General features: G+C 34.3%; 1 pseudogene; it reads right to left on the bottom strand.

Annotated features, from left to right (window-relative positions):
* Positions 1 to 22234: 22234 nt before the first annotated feature.
* Positions 22235 to 22887, bottom strand: LOC103581318 (annotated as a pseudogene).
* Positions 22888 to 23272: the final 385 nt, after the last annotated feature.

The following is a 23272-nucleotide window of genomic DNA, read 5'->3' as shown; positions in this document are numbered from 1 at the left end:
CAGCTCTCAGGATCGCGCTGTTTCCTGACGTGGGCGTTCGAGACCCGTCGCCATCTTTCTCCTCGAGAAACTCGTGTCATGAATTTACATTCTGCAGCAACAGCCTAGTGACAGTTTTACCATATCCTCATTACATTAAACATTACTATTACATTACTCTTTCCAGATATTATATATTAAATTATCATTGTACATAAAAATTGGTTTGATGGTCAATTTTATTTAGGTCAATTTTCTTTATTATTCATAGGTGAAGTCATACTAGCCTTTCCATTTTATAGGTTGTAATTTGGCTAGTAGGTTTTCTAAAGTAGTAAGAACCATTTGGCTAAACCAGATATTTCTTTCACATGTTTGCTTTGGACAAAGGCATGTTGTTTTTATCTTGACAAAATTGTAAAATTTTTATGATAGACACAGCTGACAGCATTTCAGCTTGGGATTCTAACAAGGCATTTCATGATGAAAATCTATTCAGCAATTCTAACCTGACAGCTGCCACTAGGTCAGATGATTGGAACAAAAAAAGCAACCGAATGAAGAAGCAAGGCCAATGCTACTTAAAATAGCTACTCATATCTTCACACCTGGTTAAACACAGTAAAACAGAAGCAATGCTTTTGATAGGAAGTGTGCAAAAAAGGAGGTCACAATGTGACATCTTTCACTACCAGATAAGGTCGAATGTACAGAGGACAATCATTTTTCTCATGAATTATACTTACCCTTTGGTTAGATGCCAGTAAGTTGCAGGATGCCTTTATTTGTAGAATACAGACCAGGAAAATGAACGGTGTTCTAGGTGAAAAAAGCTGAAATACTATTAAAGAAACATTTTATGTTTAATGTCATTAACATTAAATCATATAGGTACTTTAATTTAATGACCAAATATTGAACACCAACTATGTGTCAAACATATTTGCTCAGTAGATTTCTGTCTGTGATTTCACTCAATCCACACAATGAGATAATTATTATTCTTATCACTATTATCAGTACCTATGCACAGGAAAGAAATTGAGGCCCTGAAGTATATGACCACTTACCACAGTCACATATATAATGTAGGTTCAGGATTCCATCTTGAATTAGTAACCTTTAAATTAGAAGCCAATAGCAACTTTATCATATAACACTAATAAAAATATATAGAAATACTAGTATAACTAACCATATAAAGATAGACTGAAACTGTTTCCCGTTTTAATATGTGACTGACCTTGAACTTTTCCCATATATGTGTATGTGTAATTGTATATAACATTGCTATATATATATGCTATGATTTGAATGTGTTCCTCCAAAATTCAGGTGCTGAAAATGTAATAGGATTAATAAGAGGTGATTTAGTCCATGAGAGCTCCATCCTTACTGATGGGACCTTCTAAATGAGGCTTCATACAGCATTCAGTTTAGTTTGCTCTTCCACCTTCCTCCCTTTGGGGAAACAGTGTTCCTTCCCTCAGGAGGATTCAGTCCTCACCAGACAGTTGAGCCTGCCAGTCCCCTGATCTTGATCTTCCCAGCCTCCAAAACAGTGAGAGATAAATTTCATGTCCTTAAAAATTACTGAGTCTCAGGTATTTTGTTATAGCAGCTGAAACGGACTATGACGGTCCATGTAAAGTAGTATAGATACAGATAGATATAGAAAGAAACATACAGAGAGATTATTGAATTAATCCAAATGTTCCTGGATCTATCAATCTATCATATGAACTCATTGATAAAAATGACATAACATTTAGGATAATATTCAATTTTGAATGGCTCAGAAGCCCTCATCTGCATTACTGTACAACTAAAGCTCTTTTTTTCTAAAAATATCTGATGGCTCAAGAGGAAGTCTCACTTGTCCTCAAAAACGACTTTGAACCTGCCAAGTGCTGTTATTTTCTCGCCAGCAGCCCCTGGGCAGCTTCAGGCTCTTGAGGGCACTCACTCTGCCACCTCTGCTCCTCACAGATGATTCCTGCTTAGTATTGTCCATCTTTAAAAGTGAACAATTCTTCAAGTAACAAACAGGGCTGTATTTTCTTTAATTCTTTTTGCTTTACCATTTATGCAATTTTGTACTTATTACAGTAAAATGTTCTCCTCTCCTCTGTTCCCTCTTTCATTAGACAATTTATATTTTTCCTATCATGAATCCAAATATAATTACTTTTATGCTTTAATGCATCTTCTTCTCCCCTGCTCAATTTTTATAAATATCATTATTTATCTTACATTTTACCTTTATACTAATCCAATATTCAAAATTTTTCCTGTTAGGTTTTTTTTCTTTTAGTTTAAAATATATATATATATATATATATATATATATTTATTTATTTATTTATTTTATGTTCTGTGTTATGGATAAAGCAAACTATGGGCTATTCCACTTCACGTCATCTCTCCCTCTTCTTTTATAATTTGTAAGTAATATTATTACTCTATTTTACAATATATAATATTTGCATTCCATGTGCCGACCTTATGCTTATCTTTGTTGTTTTTTTTCTTAGTCTTAGATTTATATTTCAGTGTATCTTTTGCTTTTACTTTAGAGTTTTCCCTGTTCTATTTAGATTAGATGAAATTTGTCCCCAAATAGCTTCATTAACAATGACTCATGAGACTGATATTCTACAAGGTCTTCTATTTTAAAAATGGTTTGTCATTAGCTTTTTTTTTTTTTTTTTTGAAGGTTAATTTTCTTTGATATAAAATCTCTGGCTCTCACAGTCTTTTTGGTGTTTTAGCACTGTGAGGGAGTGTGATGCTAGCCTGATTTTCTTATCCTTAAAAGTCAACCCACCCAATTACTGTTCACCTGGTGTTCACCATAATTATTAGTAATATGCACTTCTACTCTCAAAAGTTTCCCAATAAGATGACAAATAATATGGTCATCCTATTTACAGGTGATTTACTTAGTTTGCCAAAAGTACGTTTGTTTGTTTGTTTTTTGCCTAGATTGTTTTCCCCTAAATTAAGGAATAAATAATACTAGTAGCCTATTTCTCATTGTTTAGTTTTCTGGGTCTTGTTTAGTAACATTAAGCATAGGTTATGCTACATTTTAAAATTTTTATCCTATAGCTTTGTAATGTTTTATATTGAGTTTATCACTGAATATTTTTATACATTTTATTATTGCAACTGTTTTCTCTTCCACTACATGGTATAATTGGCTATTGTTTGTATAAACAAAAACACTTCCTTTTGTGCATTAATTTTATGTTCTTCTGCCTTACTGAATGTCTGTATTGTTTGTATTACTTTTATTTATTTATTTGTGTTTTGCAAATGCACATACTTATGATATGCAAACAGAGATAATTTTATTCTTTTTCCAATTATTATACCTTTACTTTTTTTGCCTTGCATAATCACACTGGCTCATATACAGTACTTTTTTCAATTGTGGTGAACATAGTGGAGTCCTTGACTTGTTCTTGACTTGGAGGAACTGCGGTGGTTAATCACGTGTCCACTTGGCTAAGTCTTGGACCAAGACATTTGGTAAAACGCTAGTCTAGATATTGCTGTGAAAATATTTTTTTTTTAAAGATTAACATTTAAATCAGTAGACTGAGTAAAGTAGATTACCTTCCATAATATGGGTGGGCTTCATTTGAACTATTGAAGACCTTAAGAGAAAAAAGACTAAAGTTCCTCAGACTAACTGTTGCATCAACTTTTCCTTGCTTCTCCAATCAGAGGGCCCACCTTACAGATATTGGACTTCCAGCCCCCAAAATCACATAAAGCCATTTCTTAAAATAAATCTCTCTCTCTCTCTCTCTCTCTCTCTCTCCCTCCCCCCCTTTCTCTCTCTCTATCTATATATATATATGTATATACACATACATATAGATAGATATATAATGTACGTATAAATGTATTATGTATATGTATATATACTTTCTATTTGTTCTTTTTCTCTGGAGAATGCTGATGTGTGAACTACCCTACCTCAAGGTTTTCTCAATTACACACAATGTTTTACATATTTTATATATTTAATATACATATGTATACTTAAAGAAAGTATTAATTCATTTCTATTTTATTCACTGTATGTATCACATATTACAACTAAATTTTTGAAGACCTTTTCATAAATATGTGCAGAATGTAAGTTTTCTTCCTAGATATATTAATATTGTGACCTATATTAATAATTTCACCAATTCTAAGTCATCTTTGCATTTTTGGAATAAACCCACTTCATCATAATCCATTGGTTTTGATTTAATATTCAATCTTATTTCCTAATATATTATTTAGGTCGTTTTTTATGTATCTATATAAATTCTAATATGTGGGATTGGTCTATAATTTTATGGAGGGATTATTTTCTTGTAAGGTTGGGTATTCATGTTATTGCATTTTTATTTTTAAAAAAAGCATTTAGATACTATTCCCTTTTGTATGTTCTGAAGAAATTTAAGTTGGACACTGATTATCAGATTTTTAAAAATTTGGCAGAGTCTCTGTGTGAAAATGCTTGGGACTATTTCTTCAAAATGAAGTTGTTTTTGATAACTTTTTTTTTTTCTATAGATATTTGTATGTTTAAATTTACTATCACTAAGATAAAATGTTGGCAAGTTATAATTTCTTAAGAGATTATGCAGTTTATCCTGGTTTTCAGATTTACTTGTAAAAGTGCAAAACAATTTATAATCATTTTTAAAATATGCGAGAGTTGCCTTCTGTCTTCATTTTTTATTTTAAATAATATTATTTTATAGTGTTTTCTTAATTAAGAATTAATGATTTGTTTATATTTTTGAAAAGCACATATTATATACATTTATTATTTTTACAATATCTCATTGTGTCTCATTGATGTCTAATATATTTTCATTTTATATTTTGTTCTGATTTATTTTGTGTTTCTCTGGCTTTCATGATTGTTATTTAATTCAGTTGTTTTTATTTATAGGAATTAAAGCTATGAATTTTCCTGTGGTTGTTACTTTAATTGCATCCCATAGATTCCAGTTTATTATCATCAAATTAATTTAGATTTTTGTAATTTCTGTTTACCTTTTTGAATAAGTATTTTAAGTAGAGTTTTCATATATACATTTATTTTTAAATTTCAGAAACAAAGTCAAATTTTTTTGAATTCTTTTTGTTGTTGTTTTTCATTCCTCATTGGTTATTAGATCTTGAAATGACATATATAAAACTATTGAGAGTAACTCTGCTCTGTGGGGATTCTTAGCTTTACACTGGGTTCCATGATTAAATGACTTTGACTTTTATCCCTTGGAAAAGAGTGAATGTATTCATTTGCAGGAGATAGAACTTAACATTTATTGGTACCCAGGAGAGTAGAATGTTGAACTGTTTACCAAAATACTTTCCTTTTCTCACTGATCACAAAGCTTCATCACTATTCTCAGCTTTCCTTGGAATTAGATGTTGCCACAAAACTACTCCATAGAATATAGACATTAATTATTATGTGTCAGGTCTGACTCTTTCTTCACAATGTTCTCTTCAACATCTGCTTTCCCTTTCTGCCACATGTGCTGATTTTATGTAATAAATGAATTTAAAAGTCATGTATTTAAGATAACAGAGGGTCCATGATTCTGGATGTTTAAAGGATTTATTGGAGCCAACACACCTCTCCTCCCCTTTGAGGAAGAAAATGTCTAGTGTTGATTACAGATATTTACACATAAATACTGACACCACTTAAAATTAGACTGCTGCAGAAATATGAGGTGATACTGATGTATAGTGTTAAAAAAAAGTACTCAATGGGTAGAAATTTGAGTCCTGATTGTCAGCTGGTTATCTCATTATCAGCTCTGCCAGGAAGAAAAGATGGCAAAAGGTATGTATCTATACCAATCAATGTGCTATGGCTGACCATTTATTTATAGAGATAGAATCTGGGTCAAGAGATTTACTTCCTACCATTAAAAGAAAAAAAACATAGAATCTGGAAAAGAAAACAAGACTAGAAAATGAGTGACAAGGAAGTCTGTCCAAGGGATATGGACGTATCTATCTCTTGGAATTGGCAGGGAAAAGGAACCCACTGCAAAAGAGACTCAATTATCAGGGGGAACATATATGACTCATAGATATCAGTCAGTGTTTTCCCTGAGCCACCTCAGTACTTGTTTTTTGGAGTCAAAAAATTTGGAAGAAGGAAGAGAAGCAAAACCGATATTAGTATTCTGGCGCCAACAAGCAGATGAATGTGTTTCAGCAGATGTGAGATTTTGCAGGAACAATTGTTTTTGCAAATTACCTTATTTGGTGATGGAGTCTGCTGAGATTCTCACCTGTGGTTCTCTAAAATGTACCAGAAAATTAGAGATTTAATAGCAATTTTACAGATATTTATTTCTTCAGCCTTTTAACATTTTGAAAGAAAGTATATCTTTGTTATGAACCCCTTCCTGTTTGAAATACTTGGAGTAGATACTGCATTCTTGACTGATCTGTAACTGATATAAATGTGTGTCTGTGTATATATATATGTATGCATATATACTATATATAGATATACACATATACATATTACAGTTATATTTGCAGAGGTGTATATTTTCTTGTTTGAATTGATTATCTTTCTCTCACTTACCTTACGCTCTGCTTACATACATACACACACAGAAATATGTAAGCTCTTTGACATCAAGGACTTTGTCTAATTTATAACTTGATCTATAATATCTGGAACAAGGCCTGGTACATATTAGATTCTCAACATTATTGTTTCACTTGTTGCCTCAGCAAAAAAATGCCCAAACAATGAAACAAACAGCACACTACATATCTAGTGAGTACGTATTAAGTTGTGAGTCAAAAGTTTGCAAACTGTTTTAAAGTTATAAAATCATAGAATATTAAGACACATTTGACTTATTGTGGCTTCCAAATTATATTTTAAATGAGATGTTCAAAGATAAAATTGGTAGGTCAGTTGTAGTGTAGCCATTTATACGGATGAGATTGTTAAGGGGCTGGTGTTTTTTTCTCTAATATTTATTTTTACTTACCTGTACTATGTGAATTGATTCTTGAGATGGAATGATTATTTCTTCAACTGTAAAAAATAAATCTTGAACTCTATTACAATTCTCAGTTTTTTTTAGTTAGATGTTCTATAGGAGTCTTATCATTAAAGATAAAGAGTCTCCGCACTGTATGTTTCCCAATGCTAAAATATACTAATATTTCTTGAAAAAAAAAAAGCCTAAAAGATAGAGTGTGCATGTCCTATGAGAACTATACTCATATCCTATTAAATGACATTTAAAGATCTACCAATGTCTGGATATTCTATCCTTGGAAGTCTCTAAATCATGAAATACCTGCAACTCAGGACAGAATATTTTCCTCTTACTTGTGTAACTTACGTGTTTGCTATGGAAGTAACAGGGTTTAGTGTGAAAGGAGTGAGGTAGGAACCAAGTCACCTCTCTTCTGTTAGGACTTATGTTTTGACCTTGCAGCTTGACCTTATGAAAGTTGCTCAGCCTGTCAGAAAGAGCTTACTTATGTGTAAAATAAAAAGTCAGAACAAATGATATTTATGGCCTGCTTGAACCTTTAATACTTTTTGATAACTTTCCTATTCTGATTCTTTCATTTTTCTGTGTAAGGTTTAATAAAGCTACATCAAAACAAACAAAACAGTAATTTGGGATTTTACTTCATAGTTTCCAAATCCTTGAAATTGTACTGCTTCCTGACAGTGCCTCTTTCACAGATTAACTCTTTCAGTCTTCATTCAATTAGGTTTAAGGCAGTAAATGTTTCACACACAGGAAACCAAATAACTAGCAGTCTCAGGAGAACAGTCAAATGGGCCATATATATATGGCTCAGTAATTTTAGATTGATAAAAAGGCTTTCCATTGCAGACATATTTTTTCTTAGCAAATGAGTCATAGAGAACTGGGGTTGTATACATTACCCTTTTTCCTTTTGTAAAGAGATATAATTATTAAGGGGAAAAACACAATCCTCAATGTAAAAATTTTAATCCTGATTTATGTGGTGATGTCAGAGAAGTTGTCGACTTTTCTGAGTCCTAATTTCCCATTCTGTAAAACTGTATGCTGAGATATTATTAATGGGGCAGAATGGCTAGTTAAGTGCTTGGCATATATTAGAAAAGGTATTTTTTATAGTAAATTTTCTATTGAATAATGCAAAGGATATTTTAGGAAGAAATAAGTAAGGAACAAAATGAAAAGGGATATTTTAAAATGGGATGCTTATCTGAGATTTCTTTTCACCCATTGTGGAATACACCACAGTGTACCCGCTAAACATAGAATGACGGATGGGTAACTGCTCAGCATTCTTTTCTCACATTCTCACTGTTAGTAGCTTATGCCTAGTGTAAACCAAGAATCAGTCTCTTCTACATTTTCCTTTCTTTTTTCTTTTCTTTTTTTTTTTTTTTTTAAATATTGAGTAACATACAGAAGAGATTAGTCTGGGTGGCAAGAGGTCAAAATAGCATAATTTAGTATGACACTTCCTGTGGGCGTTCAGCAATTTTCCTTTGCTAATGTTTTCTGATTTGACAAAGCGCAAAATACACAACTTTGGGAAGGGTGGAAAAGAAGGTGATGTGACTGCAAAGGGGAATCACATTTGTAGTTGCTAGAAGGCAATCTAGGACATTTTTAACAGGGGCCAGAACAAAAATGAATTTGGCAAATGCACATAAGTTTTGAGGTTGCACTCGCTTTCAAGAAAGCCATTATACAGTGGTTTTGTAAAGAGAGAAAAGAGATTACATAAATATTATATATCAGACACCTTCAATTTCCAATGTCAAAGACAGTATTATTACATTGCCTTATAAACCAAGGAAAAGATAAATAAAAAAAAAAGGCAGAAAACTTTTTTTTTGTTGTTCTTACTTGGCTATGCTTCTTCAATGAATTGTGTCTGAAACATGGAACATTATCATAAATATCCACCCACCTAGCTCAGAAGAAAGGGAATGAAACTCATTTATCTCAATTGTTTGATAAGCCAGAGGTATTTTAAGCAAAAGTTATAAACTGTTGGGATTTTGGTTTATCTGATGTGTATAATAAAAGGAAAATACTAGAAGCCAGGTTTGCATACATTAAGTAAACTACATTTGTCCATTAACAAGGTACTTTGGTGTCATGGCAGGATTTTAAAACAAGATTTAAGAGCATATGACTCTTCTATGAAATTAAATAAACACCACTATTGGAGGTAAATATTTTTTGAAGTTAGCGGGGTGACTTCCATTTCATTGTATGTAAGCACTGGTGAAATAATTATTTTTAATTCAGGGCAAGCTGCAGGGATATAGCTTTTGGGTGGTTTCAGAGTTCAGACAGAGAATATTATATAAATCTTAGCAGTCCCTCAAATGTCAGGTTCAATCACACCTCACTCCTAAGGGAGCCATCGGTGTTAAAGAACATGTTGCTCCCAGGTGACAAGGGATTTCACTTGTCCAAATGTAAACAAGTACTGTCTCCTTTGAAACCACCACCATGTCATTAAGCTAATCCTGTATTTATTAATCAAGATTTAGGAGTGCACATTCTGCAAGATTTTCTATAAATAAAATGATACCAAGGTTGAATGATTTCAGAAAATACTACATACTGTATCCCCAATGGCCAGCCACAAAACTTGTTAATATATTAAATGCTCTATGATATCTTGTGGTAAATACATCTACTTAAGAAGTTGTGTAATATATTTTTCAAAGAACATAGTTATTTTTTTTTTTTTGCATTCTGTCAATACTACAGTTCCAATACAATTGCTTTTATTACAAACAGCATGATGAGATAGAACACAAAAGAATGCCTAAATACACCTTCAATGGATTTAAACAAGGAATGAAAACATCTCTTCTTCCTCTTTATAGATACAACAATGAGTCAGCAACTGACATGTATATGATAAAAGATGATGGGAATAGAAATACGGAACTGGGATGATGAAACAAATGCTTGTTACCACCTTGTGGAAATTTTTCTTGTCAGGCAACCACGTTAGTGCTTTTCTTTTTTTTTTTCTTTTCATATCACTTATAATTTTGTTATTGATTATGCATATTCATGGAGCACAAAGCTGACCATCACCACCTGTGCCCAAGATGTGATGATCAGATCAATACTAGCAGCATGCCCATTACCACAAATTGCAATTATTCCCCATGTCCCCCACTCAACCTCTTCCCAACTTCTCTCTCCATCCTCCTACCCCCTCTACCCCCTACCCACAACCCTAGGTCTGTTCTCTCCCTCTGCAAGTCCAACGCAGTACTGTGGGCACCAGTAGCCACATGAGCGTCTTTCTTTCTTTCTTTTTTTCTTTTTTTTTTTAATATAAAATTTTATTTTTAATTTTTTGTTATGTATTCAATTATTATTTTTTGCATTCTAAGATGTTGTTGTGGAGCAGTCGGAGAGGGGACAGAAGCGGGGGTCAGAGGACAGGGCTGGCTCATGGCCAGTTCCTCTGCTGGCCTGGTTGCAGAGGGGTGTGGGGCATGGCTAAGGCCCACAGCCCCTCCTCCCAACTCGAGAGCCTAGGGCAGTGGATTGATCATTGCTGGGCTGGATGAGGACATTGGGGGGGTATGGCTTAGGACCACAGACACCCCACCTTGGCTTAGGAGTCCGGGGGCTTCCTCCAGTGGCTCAGTCACCATTGGGCTAGATTCAGACATGGAGGGGGTGTGACTAAGGCCCTCAGACCCTTCTTACCCTGGCTCAGGAAGCCAAAGTTCTTCCAGGCTTTCTTCTAGGTTTTATAGGTGTTCTTTGCTGGTGTTAGACCTTTACTGGTTAATATCATAACTTGGTCTCTGATCTGTGGGGTTTTTTTGCTTTCTTTCAGTTCTTTGTTGGGTTATTAGCTATCCACACCACTTAAACTCTGCACTGGAACTAATTTTTTGTCCTTTGCTTACTTGTAAAAATGTGGGAACTTCCTGTGGGTACTAGCATTTGAACCCTGTGTTTGAGCTAAATTGCTGTTTTGCTGCTGATGCTGTGGGTAAGGCTTTTTGTGATGCTCAGATTTTAATTTTTGACCTTTCAAGCATTTCTGGGTCTTTGGAGGTCTGATACACCTTCTGTTTCATTGTGTGATTAGCACTGGTGAAAAAATTCCTGGGTTGTGTGCAAACTCTGGTCTGGGCCTGAGTCTGTTCAGCAAACTGTACCCCCTGCAGTTCTATATTCCTGACCAGTCTCCACTGAGTGGTCCTGTGCTGATGCGAGGGCAGATCAGCTGTCCATGCTGTGCCCCTGTGTTTCCCCAGTGGGCCCGTCTCCCCCATCCCCTACACTCTAAACACTTCCCATAAGATGGGCCATGTACTGGTCCCTTGTGATGACTCACCGGCGTTTGAGTGGCTCCTTTTTCAGTTGTTTGTGTCGCCTTGCTCATATATGGGTCCACGGGAACGCTTTTCGTCGTCTGGTTGGCCTGGGGGCCACCAAGTCCCTCCTCTCCCCTGTCATCTCCAAGCAACTTCACACAAAGGGTACGGTTGCAGTTTTTGCCAGCTCTTGCTCTGTGTGTTCATCAGGGCCAGCCTTGAAATGGCCTGGGCGTGAAATGGTCAGAGCAGCACCATTTTTCCCTCATTGTGGCTTCAGGAACTCTGTAGGTCTCTCCTTATCTTCCCCTGAGCTCTAGTGACCCCAGCTTGGCTGTCTTTGCTTTTTAATAGTGGTACACTGATTGATTGGGAGAGAGAGTGAGACTGGGGACCAACTATTCTGCCATCTTGATGCTCTGCCTCTTTTATTTTTTAGGGAGTCTTGTTATTATAGCTAGAAAACATGACTGTTTCAAATATAGTAATTTAGCTAGGAGGACCATTTTTGTTTCCCAAAAGAGAAATTGGGATTAAATGTATAAGAAATAGTCTTTGTAAAAAAGGAAGAAAAATATTAGCTCGTAGGTTACAAACTGTGCCATGTTAAAGTGAATTAAATTTTATATCTTTTAAGAGAATAATTTGAATCTAGTTTGCATTGTAAGATTGCCAAATCTCTATAGCTGGAGAATAAAATATCAAGGGACAGAACAGTCATTCTAAATATAGAATGCACAGTTTTTAAAGAGGGACAGAAAATTTCCATAAATAAGTAGGTATACAGAAAGTGTATAATGGGCCGGCCCGGTGGCGCACTGCTACAGTGCGCTGCTTGGGAGTGCGGCGGTGCTCCCGCCGAGGGTTCGGATCCCACATACAGACCGGTTCCCACTCACTGGCTGAGCGAGGTGTGGGTGCAACACCGAGGGTTGCGATCCCGTTGCCGGTCCCGGTCCGGTACGGGCGTGACACTGAGGGTTGCGGCCCGTTGCCGGACACGAAAAAAGAGACAAAAAAAAAAGTGTATAATGAATACATGATCATCCAGTGTATTTTTGTTATTGAATGATGATAGGTTTGAGGGGAAGAATTTTTAGAAGAAAAAGCTGCTTAAAAAGTTTAAAGTGGGCCGGCCCGGTGGCACACTCGGTAGAGTGCGGCGCTTGGGAGTGCGGCGGCGCTCCCGCTGAGGGTTCGGATCCCACATAGAGATCGGTCTGCTCACTGGTTGAGCGCGGTGCAGGCGCGACACCGAGGGTTGCGATCCTGTTACCGGTCACGAAAAAAGACAAAAAGGAAAAAAAAAATTTAAAGCACTTGCTAAGTGGAAATTATACTTTATTAAATTGCAAGGTCTTTTAGATTAAATTTATGCCCATAAATTCAACAGCATAGGTTAAAATTCCAAACTTAAGAACTAAATATGGGTTAGTATGAGTTGCTTATATTTATGCAATGTCCATAATTAACAATTGTTCTTTAATCTGTACATAAACTAAATTATCAAATAATGTGTTATGGAATAGATACTGTAGAATATGTGTAGATATTGTTTAAAATTTACAATTAATGAATCTGAGACTGAAGATTTATTAGGCTGATAATTTGCAGGATAAACTAGATTATGTTACAGTAACTAATGGCCACAAAATGTGAATGGCTTATGATAACTAAAGTTTATTTCCCTTTTTGAGTTACATATCATCTTGCATCAGCTGTTGATATGGGTTGAATGCTTGTCCCCTCCAAAGCTCATGTGGAAGACTGACTCCCAATGTGGCAGTGTTGAAAGGTGGGGCTTTTAAGAGGTGATCAGATAGTGAGGACTATGCTCTCATTAATGCATTGATTCATGCATGGAGTAATGGGCTAATGGTTTAATATGTTATTATGGGTGCAGACTGGTGGCTTGATGAGGAAGGAAGTGAACACATTAGGAAGTGCTGCAGCCCAGCCCTCCTTATGTGATACCCTTCATTGCCACAGGACTCTGTACAGAGTCTCCACCAAGAAGAAGATCCTCACCAAATGTGCACCTTAATCTTGGAATTCTCAGCCTCCAAAATTGTAAGAAATACATTTCATTTCTTTACAAAATACCTAGTTTTAGGTATTCTGTCATAAGCAACAAAGAAAACTAATACAGATGTAATTGGCTCCATGTCACCTTCACTTGGGATCCTACTGACAGAGCAACTTCTGCAGAAGAATGAGCTAGTAATTGTGAAGGAAAGAGACATGGCAAATATGTGTATGCATCTAATAACAGAGCATCAACTTACATGAAATAAAAATGAAACTGAAAAGAGAAATGAGAAAAATCTCAAAAATTTTGAGATTTCAAAATATTGTTTTCATTAATAGATATAACAAAGAATATACAAGACATGTATACAGTGGTATCATATATCAACCACTTCACTTCTAACTTTTACTGGAGATCCTAGCCATTGCACAAATGAATAAAATGTATACAGATTGGTGAAAAAATTAAACTCTTTAAAATTTATACATGATAGAATGATTTATACAAAAATATTAAGAAAACCAGAAAAATGCTGTTGGAACTAAAATGTGTATTTAATAAGGCTTTAGGATGTAAGGTCATCATAAAAATGTTTTTTTTTCTACGTGGTAGTAATTGTCATGAGGAACTTGAAGTGGATATAAAAGGAGATGATGCCATTTACAACAGCATCAAATGACATCTACAATAACATCAAAATCATAAAATACTTACAGGTACGTTTAACAAAATGCATGCATCACTTCTGGGGAAAATTAAAGAAAGCCTAAATATATGGAGAGATTTACTGAGTTTATGTATCACAATGCCAAATATGTCAATTATCTCCGTAGTGATCTAACACATTCTCAATCAAAACTCAAGCAGACCTTTTTGCTAAAATTTACTGGTGATTCTAAAATTTTTATGCAAATGGGTGACTCCTAGAATAACCAAAATAATTTTGAAAAAATAAATCCAAGTTGAATGATATGCATATTAGATTTCAACACACTATAAAACTAGAATAAACAGGTCAGTATGTTATTGATGTAAAGATATACATACACATTAACGAAAAAGGATAGAGTCCATTAAAATGTGTGTATGAATATATATATACAAATCGTTTATGATAATTTAATGGGAGGAGGTCATCTTTTCAAACAACGTTGCATAAACAATGTGCTATGCACCTCACAAAAAATAATAAAATTAATTATTTCAATAAATTTCAATTGTTTAAAATGAATCATAGACCTAAATGTGAAATTTAAAACTAAAAATGTTTAGAAGAAAACCTAGCAGAAAATCTTAGTAACCCTGTGTTAGGCAAAACTGTAGGGCACAGAAAGACCAAACCCCAAAAAAAAAAAAAAAAAAAAAAAAAAAAAAATGTAAATTGGATTTTATCCAAATTGAAAACTTGGGCACTTTGTGAAACATTGAAAAGGAAATGGAATTTAAGGCACAAACTGGGAGAAAGGTGCAGGGGGAACTTTTGCAAAACATTAATCTGGTAAAGGACCATATCCAGAATATACTAGTATAAGTAGTTCTTATAATTGAATAACAATGTGAACGACCAGAAAAAAAAAAATATATGTAAAATGATTTGAACAGACACTACACCAAAGAATGAGCAAATAAGTACATAAAAAATGGTAGTCTTCAGATACATGCAGATTAAAAACTTCCCTATTTCATTTGGCTAATAAATATAATAAATTTAAAATAAATGAAGTATTTTTGCTAATCTTCAAAAAATGCAATTAACTGCTCTGTCATAATTCTCTGAAAACATTATGGTAAATCAGAAGAGGATCAACAGAAATAAAAGATAGATGATACATTCACCTGTTTTGTTTCAGCCAAGATTATATCCCTTAAAATTATATATACTTTATTCCTGTGAAATGTGTACGGTATAGTTATCAAACTCACACGTAGTAATTTTGGTTACCTTTCCCTTTCTTTTAAGGCATGCTATTTTTCCTCCCTTTTAAATGTATCTATAGCATCAATACTCCATTAGATAAATATACCACATTTTTGCTTAACTATTTACTAATTAATGGACATTTGAATTGTTTCCACTTGTTGGCTATTATAAACAAAGAAGCTGTAAAATTTCATTTGCAAGTTTTTGTGTGGACATATGTGTTCATTTTTTCTAGACTCCATTTTTACAACATTCATTACCTTTCTACATATAGCAAATGTGCTATTTATTTTGTTAATTATTATTGCCTTTCACCAATGGCTAAGAATCTAACTTCAAAGATGTCTCTCACTTTTGTCTAAGAGCCTAGAAAAGCTCTTAACATATGGTAAGAACTCAAAATGTTTGTTGAATAAATAAAACAATGTTTCTACATGGAGTGTATTTCTGCTTCCAAGTAAGATGTATATTTTTGAGCAGCATATTTCTTTATGCATTCACTTTTTCATCAAATATGCATTTAACATATTTTATACTGTAGGAACCATATTAGGGTCAACATGTATAAAAATGGGTAGGATAGAACGTTATGCTCAGAAAGTTGACAATTGGCTAGTGGAGACATATGTAAGGAAACAATCAGCAAATGATAAAAGTAACTGTGGTAAACAGAACAGACCCCCAAAGATGGCCACACCCTAATCCTCAGAACTTGTGAATATGTTATATTATATACCAAGGGTAAATTAAAGTTACAGATGGAATTAAGGTTGCTAATCATTCGTCCTTAAAATAAGGAGATTACCCTGGGTTATCCAGTGGATTTGATGTAACCACACGGTCCTTTACAAGTGAATGAGAGAGGCAAGAGTCAGGAGACCAAATTATGGAAGCAGAGTGTCAGAGTGATGTGATGTGAGAAGGACTCAACCTACCATTGCTGGCTTTGAGGCTGGAAGGGCAAGGACGGTGGTGAGACAAGAACACAAATTCTCCCATAGAGCCACTAGAAGGGAATACAATTCTACCAACCCCTTGTTTTTATCCCATTTAGAGCCATTCAGACTTCTGAACTCCAAAACTGTGAGATCATATATTTGCATTGTTTTAAGCTACTACATTTGTGGTACAGCAGCAAGAGAAAGGTAACACAGGAACCATATGTACTAGCTAGACAGGAGAATAAGAGGAGTGGCCCGAATCCCCATTATGTTTATCAAGCTTTTGCTCTTGAGTGCGCTATTCTCAGCCCAAAATAAATGTTCAAAGAAGGAGGAGTCATGGTCTCTGCTCTTGAGGAAAAAAGTTTACAAACTAGCCAGATTTTCCAATGGGAAAACACGACCATATGGCAGCAATGTTAGAAGCACAAAATTGTGCCAACAGGATAATCAACCATCATTTACATGGTCAGCCATCCCAGAGAACTGGCAAGCCAAGAGCATCACTGTAGCAGCTGTTGCCATGGCTCCAAATCCTCTAATAGTGACTCAAAAAGAAACAAAACAAACAAATGGAAACCCTCAGAGACTGTGAACTTGTAAAACTGAGAGTCTGCATGGTATAATCAGAGGGAGTATGAGCCACCTTAGGCCATCTGAGTACTTATTGCAGCCCACCCCATAATAAGTTGGTGACCTTGGCCTAGTTATTTTAAACATCATCTTTTTCCATCACTCTGAAATGAAGTTGGATCCTTGAAGCTGTTCTCTGGATACTCTGGACACTTGCTGAGATCATTTAATAAGTTAAATTTTCTTTCTTTTTTTCTTTCTTTCTCTTCCTTCTTTCCTTTTCTTTCTTTTTAAAAAAAAAACATATAATTAAGGACAATTTTAGTACTAGAAAAAATTTATGTGTATGATTTATTTAAAAATATTCAAAAAATATTTATTGACTACCAAATTTAAGCCAGGTTGTTTTACATCTTATGTAAGTATGTATATTGATACCAACTCATATATACACATAAGCACATGTTATTTAGAGAACAAGTACATTTATATAGAGAATATATATAGGGAGAATATACTTAGTAAAGCATCCTAGAAGATACTGATACATAGTTGGAAAAATAAAATGCATTTTTGCATGGCCCCTGTATTAGTCAGAGTTCTCCAGAGAAATAGAACCAATAGAATATATGTTTGTATACATGTTCGTGTGTGTATAAATTTTTTTTCAAAGTTATGATGGAAGTAATTTTTGACAGCATGAATTAATTAAAACTATTTTAGCCATTGTTGTATTTTAAAATATAGTTTAAGGTATCAATTTTAGAATATGTTCCTCTTCTTAATAGAGATTTTTATAAAGTAAGTGTGCCTTAATACGTGTGCTTTAGTTAAAGCAATTAGGAAAAAATTGAGATATTTTTACAAAAATTTAATTAAAAAATATGTATTCCAAAAAAATCCATATCTCAATGGCACCTCAGTAGTAGTGTTTTGTCGAGAGCCATCTTGCTATAGGGAATGGCATGAGAGACTAAGGAATGATACCCCTTGTTCAACAGGCTGCAAGGGGGCCCCGTATGTTTGACATGGCTCCGTGGAATTTCCTGTTTGTTCACAACTAATTGATCACAACCAGTTACAGATTTCTTTGTTCCTTCTCCACTCCCACTGCTTCACTTGATTCACCAAGAACATGTCATTCCATAGTAATAATAAGAATGATGCCATGTATTTTAACAAACTTAAGAAGGGTCATTTAACTTTTCACTTTGTCCCCTGTGCTGTTTCCGGAGTTTCTTGGCAGAGAGATGAAAAGTTTTGTTACAAAGATGAATAAGTTAGACAGTAGAAAAACATACATTTTGATATTAACAGGTTTTGTTTAAATCAGTTTCTAACACAAAACTTGTATTAAAAACATAAAATTTAATAGAGATTTATAGTTAAGTTTTATGATAAAAAATCATGTTATAAATATTGTGATTTTGATTATAAATTAAAATGATTATATTATATAGAGTATAAACAATTGTCAAGTGTAAGTAATCAATGTTATGAAAATCAAGTATAGTAAGTATAAGTAAGATTTAAAAAGGGTTAAATTGTAAGTTAAGAAGGTTAAGAATTATAGTTTAAACTAAAAGTCTGATGCTCTCTAAAGCCAAGCATGCTGCTATTGTATGGTTTCCTGGCCACGAGCCACAAGCTTTGGGGTGAACTATTGATGCATGAGTGGGTGTTCTTTGTCAGAGCATGAGTACTTTGGAACATTTTGACCTTTCTTGTTCAATATAAATGAAATAAGAAATGTTTTGATTAAAAGATAAATTAATATGTAAAAGATTAAGTAAAAACATATAAATAAAGCAAGATTCATGTGGTTGTTGTCCACACTTGCACTAGACATCTGTGGTCCGTCTCTTCCTTTTCACCAAATCCACACCACCTATTCAGGTCCAACGAATCCTGTGGAGCTGGTCTCCAGCAGTGTTTTATTCTAATAGGTAGTACAAATGATTATTGTTTGAATAATAACATTTATTAAGTACTGTCATGTAATCTGGTACCCCATTATTTGTGTATTATTTCATTTAATCATTCCCAAAATCCTATGAACCGATGATATATATTATCACCTTTGTAATATAATAAGCTTATAAGAAGGCTGGCTGGTCAGCTCAGTTGGTTAGAGTCCAGTGTTATAATATCAAAGTCAATGGTTCAGAATCCCATACTGGCCAGCTGCCAAAAATAAATAAATAAATTGTGTATCTAGTGATGGAGATAGGCATGCAAGCTCAGGTCTGCCTGACTCAAATCTATAATCTTAAAATTCACTCAAATTTCAAGTAACTTATTTTTCATTGATAATTATTTTTAGTTTTGTTTGTTTATTTTTAATTTAATTTTATTTTGTCAATACACAGAGTGGTTGATTATTGTGGCCCATTACCGAAAACTCCCTCCCTCCTCCCTTTTCCCTCCTCCCTCCCAACAACCTCATATCTGTTCGCTTGTCCTATCAATTTCAAGGAATTGTAATTGTTGTGTCTTCTTCCTTCCCCTCCCCCCCCCAGTTTATTCATGAATTTATTTATTTATTTTTATTTCCCACAAATAAGTGAGAACATGTGATATTTCTCTTTCTATGCCTGACTTATTTCACTTAATATAATTCTCTCTAGGTCCATCCATGTTGTTGCAAATGGCAGTATTTCATTATTTTTTATAGCTGAGTAGTATTCCATTGTGTAGATATACCACAATTTCCATATCCACTCATCTGATGATGGACATGTGGGCTGGTTCCAAATCTTGGCTATTGTAAAGAGTGCTGTGATGAACATTGGGGAACAGGTATACCTTTGACTTGATGACTTCCATTCTTCTGGGGATATTCCCAGCAGTGGGATAGTTGGGTCATATGGTAGATCTATCTGCAACTGTTTGAGGAACCCATTTTCCATAGAGGCTGCACCATTTTGTGGTCCCACCAACAATGTATGAGAGTTCCTTTTTCTCCGCAACCTCACCAGCATTTATTATTCACAGTCTTTTTGATGTTAGCCATCCTAACTGAGGTGAGATAGTATCTCAGTGTGGTTTTGATTTGCATTTCCCAAATGCTGAGTGATGTTGAGCATTTTTTCATGTGTCTGTTGGCCATTTGTATATCTTCCTTTGAGAGATGCCAATTTAGCTCCTTTGCCCATTTTTTAATTGGGTTACTTGGGTTTTGTTGTAAAGTTGTTTGAATTCCTTCTATATTCTGGATATTACTCCTTTGTCAGATGTATATTTTGCAAATATTTTCTGTCACTCTGTTGGTTGTCTTTTAACTCTGTTAATTGTTTCTTTTGCTGTGCAGAGCTTTTTAGTTTGATATAATCCCATTTATTTTTCCTTTGGTTGTCTGTGCTTTTGTGGTTGTATTCATGAAGTCTGTGCCCAGTCCTACTTCCTGGAGTGTTTCTCCTATGTTTTCTTTAAGAAGTTTTATTGTTTCAGGGTGTATATTTAATTCTTTAATCCATTTTGAGTTGATTTTAGTATATGGTGAGAGGTATGGGTCTAGTTTCCAAGGTCTGCCAGGGAGATGCCAGTAGGGATACTGGGTTTGTGCCTGACACTTCACTGCAGGCTTTCATACAATATTTTATCTAATTACACACTCACCCTTATCACACACATACATACACATACACATGTATGAGTCTGTTGTTATTATTTCAATTTTACTAATGAAGAAAATAAGACTTTCAAAAGTTACTTGATTCGACACTGGTCTTTTGAATGTCTTATTTTCTTCATTAGTAAAATTGGAATAATAATTTATGCACATTTTTATCCTTTTCAAATGCACTGCCAAATTTTTCACTTTAAGTGAACTTCCTTTTTTCAAGCGTATTATATTAAAGTGTACCACACATAAAAAGGATGCAAAGGATAACTGTACATTTCCATAAATTATCCAAATATGGACAGTTGTGAAACCTCAAAAAAGGACAATAAATAAAACAGTGTGAATTTCCCAGATGCACCTGGTCCTCCATCAGTCACTAATTCTTTCTTTCTCCCCAAAGGAACCTAACACCTTAAATTTTAACACTTAAGGTAATTTGTCAGTTTTTTTTATTTTTTTTAACTTTATATAGAAGGATTCTTTTTTTTTTTGGTAGGTGATGGTTTTATTTTATTTTATTATTTTAATTTTTCCAGCTTTTTTCTTATATTCACATAGCTACATATATAATTACATATAGTTCTTGCCTTCCTGTGCTTAATAGTATTGCATATTTTTGCATAGATTTAAGGCTCATTCATTTTATCACTGTATGATGGATTTTTATGCTTTCTTTTTTTATATTTGTCCTTTAGAAATAGTGTTTTTGTTCTGAAATTCTTCTATTTCTTTTATGTTATACTTTCCTCGCTGGTACACACCAAAGAGTAGAATTGTTTTATTGTAGGTAATGCGCACGTTTACATGTAGTAGATGATCCAAAAATGTTCGGCAAAGTGTTGGTAGTAATTTTTGAACATTTTCACTAGCTAACACCTTATATGGACAGATAATCAGCTAGTAGCATATTGAGGTACACATTTAAAGTTTAAACCAGTTTAAAACTTGTACTATACAAAGTAGAGGAGTTAAAACATTAAAGTAGTAATATTGATTAATAACTCTGTGTGAATTGAACCCCATAAATGTTACGCATACATTCTTTGCAGAGTAAAACTGGGTCTCATGGGGCACATTCAATGATAATGCAGCCTGATATTTCAAATCAAGGGAGGCCTTCCAACATTATCTGCAAGGTGTGAATCCTCATCATTTGGTATAATTTTGGCTCAGATCCAACTCTTCTGGGCATGTGGTTTACCTTGTGAACTAAGTTAGCTGCATCAGGAAACATACATTTGCTGGAATCTACTTCTAGATTCTCAGTTTGCATGCTCTTCTTGCTTGATTGTTTACTCTCTGTTGATGTCCCAGGTAGTTTTTCACAGACACGGATGTTTTTCTTCCACCTATAATTACTTCTCCTATCTTGGCCATGCATATTACTACATGCCCTGCTGCTGAGATTGTTTATTAGAGATGCTGTCAGGTTTGACTTATGCAGGAAGTACAAGCCGAAATGACTTTCATTTGATTGCTACTTGCACGTAAGTTGGCTGCAAATTGGCATCATCAAAAAGGTATCCACATACTTACAAACAGCAAAATCCAGGATGATCTTGTTATACTTTTCATTATCTTTCACAAAGAAGTGAAGTTAAAGCTCATTTATTTTAAGGTCTTTTCTGCCTTCAGTGATCAAAGTTCTAAGTGTTTACCTTACTTCTTTGGATTCATCTTTTGTTTTTTAATATTTTAGTCATTTTACCATATGTCTAAGAGTTTCCAATCTGAATTCAGGAGTAAACTCAGCGGACTTATACCAGAGTACTAGTTACTATTTGCTTTTATCTGATTTCTTTAGGTTGAGTCCCTCTTTCTGTATTTCTAATATCTGGTGGTTTTTGTTCTCTAAAGAAGATAAAATTGTAGCAGTGATATCTGTGTATCAATGTTAAAGCCCAGGTTACTTCCCTTTTCCTTGTGTTCATTTTTATGGTATTCTTGAAGTCTCCTCTAATGCATTTGTTTGACTTTGGTTCACTTGAGACAATAAACTTTTATTGTTCAATTATTAGGTAATTCTGCAATTCCTGAATCCCTCCTGATTTCCCTTTCTTCCACATCCTGCACTTCAATTGTTAAAGAATTGCCACCACCAACTTCCTGTATCATTCATAGTCAGCACACGGGTTGCCCATGAGAAGGAGCTTCTTCAGGTGGATATTACGCTGCAGGGTTTTACTGCTGCTTAGCTTTGCAATAAAATTTACACTCAGGTCAAATTTTATCCCTTCACATCTTTCCAAATTTTCAAGTTCTCTATGTTGTTTAAAGCTGAATTCAAATATTCAAGTTTCTTTATTTAAATAACATTTTAAATTTTTCCAATGAGATTATTTTGAAGACAGAGAATTTTTAAATCCCAGCACCATTTGTCAATATGACCTATATTTCTATTTCTTGTTGATGCAAGGAGAATTCCTCTAGGGAAAAAAAATTACATGGTCACTGTGTATAGTAGATTGAATTGTGTCCCCCAAAATCTCACTGAAGCTTGAATTGTGTCCAGGTTTTATAGATTAGAAACTTGGTCTCCACTGTGACTGTTAAGAGGGTGGGAAATCCTATTATGTCAATTGAAAGATGGAGCCTTGAAGAGGTATTGGATTGTAGGACTGTGCAGTAGTGAATGTATTAAAAATGGTGGACACAGGCTGGTTCTGAGGGCTTTAAAAAAAGAGGAGATTCTGTCTCTCTCTTTTTCTCTGCTTCTACTATCTTGCAATGTGAGAACCCTGGGTCACTGTCACCACCACCAGATGGACTTTGGACATCCCAGTCTCAGAAACTGTAAGCAATAAATTTCATTATC

Source organism: Galeopterus variegatus, unplaced genomic scaffold (assembly GCF_000696425.1).
Source record: "Galeopterus variegatus unplaced genomic scaffold, G_variegatus-3.0.2 Scaffold12784, whole genome shotgun sequence".
Lineage (NCBI taxonomy): Eukaryota > Metazoa > Chordata > Mammalia > Dermoptera > Cynocephalidae > Galeopterus > Galeopterus variegatus.
Note: the sequence above shows the minus strand (reverse complement) of the source record. Positions and strands in the feature narration are given on the sequence as shown.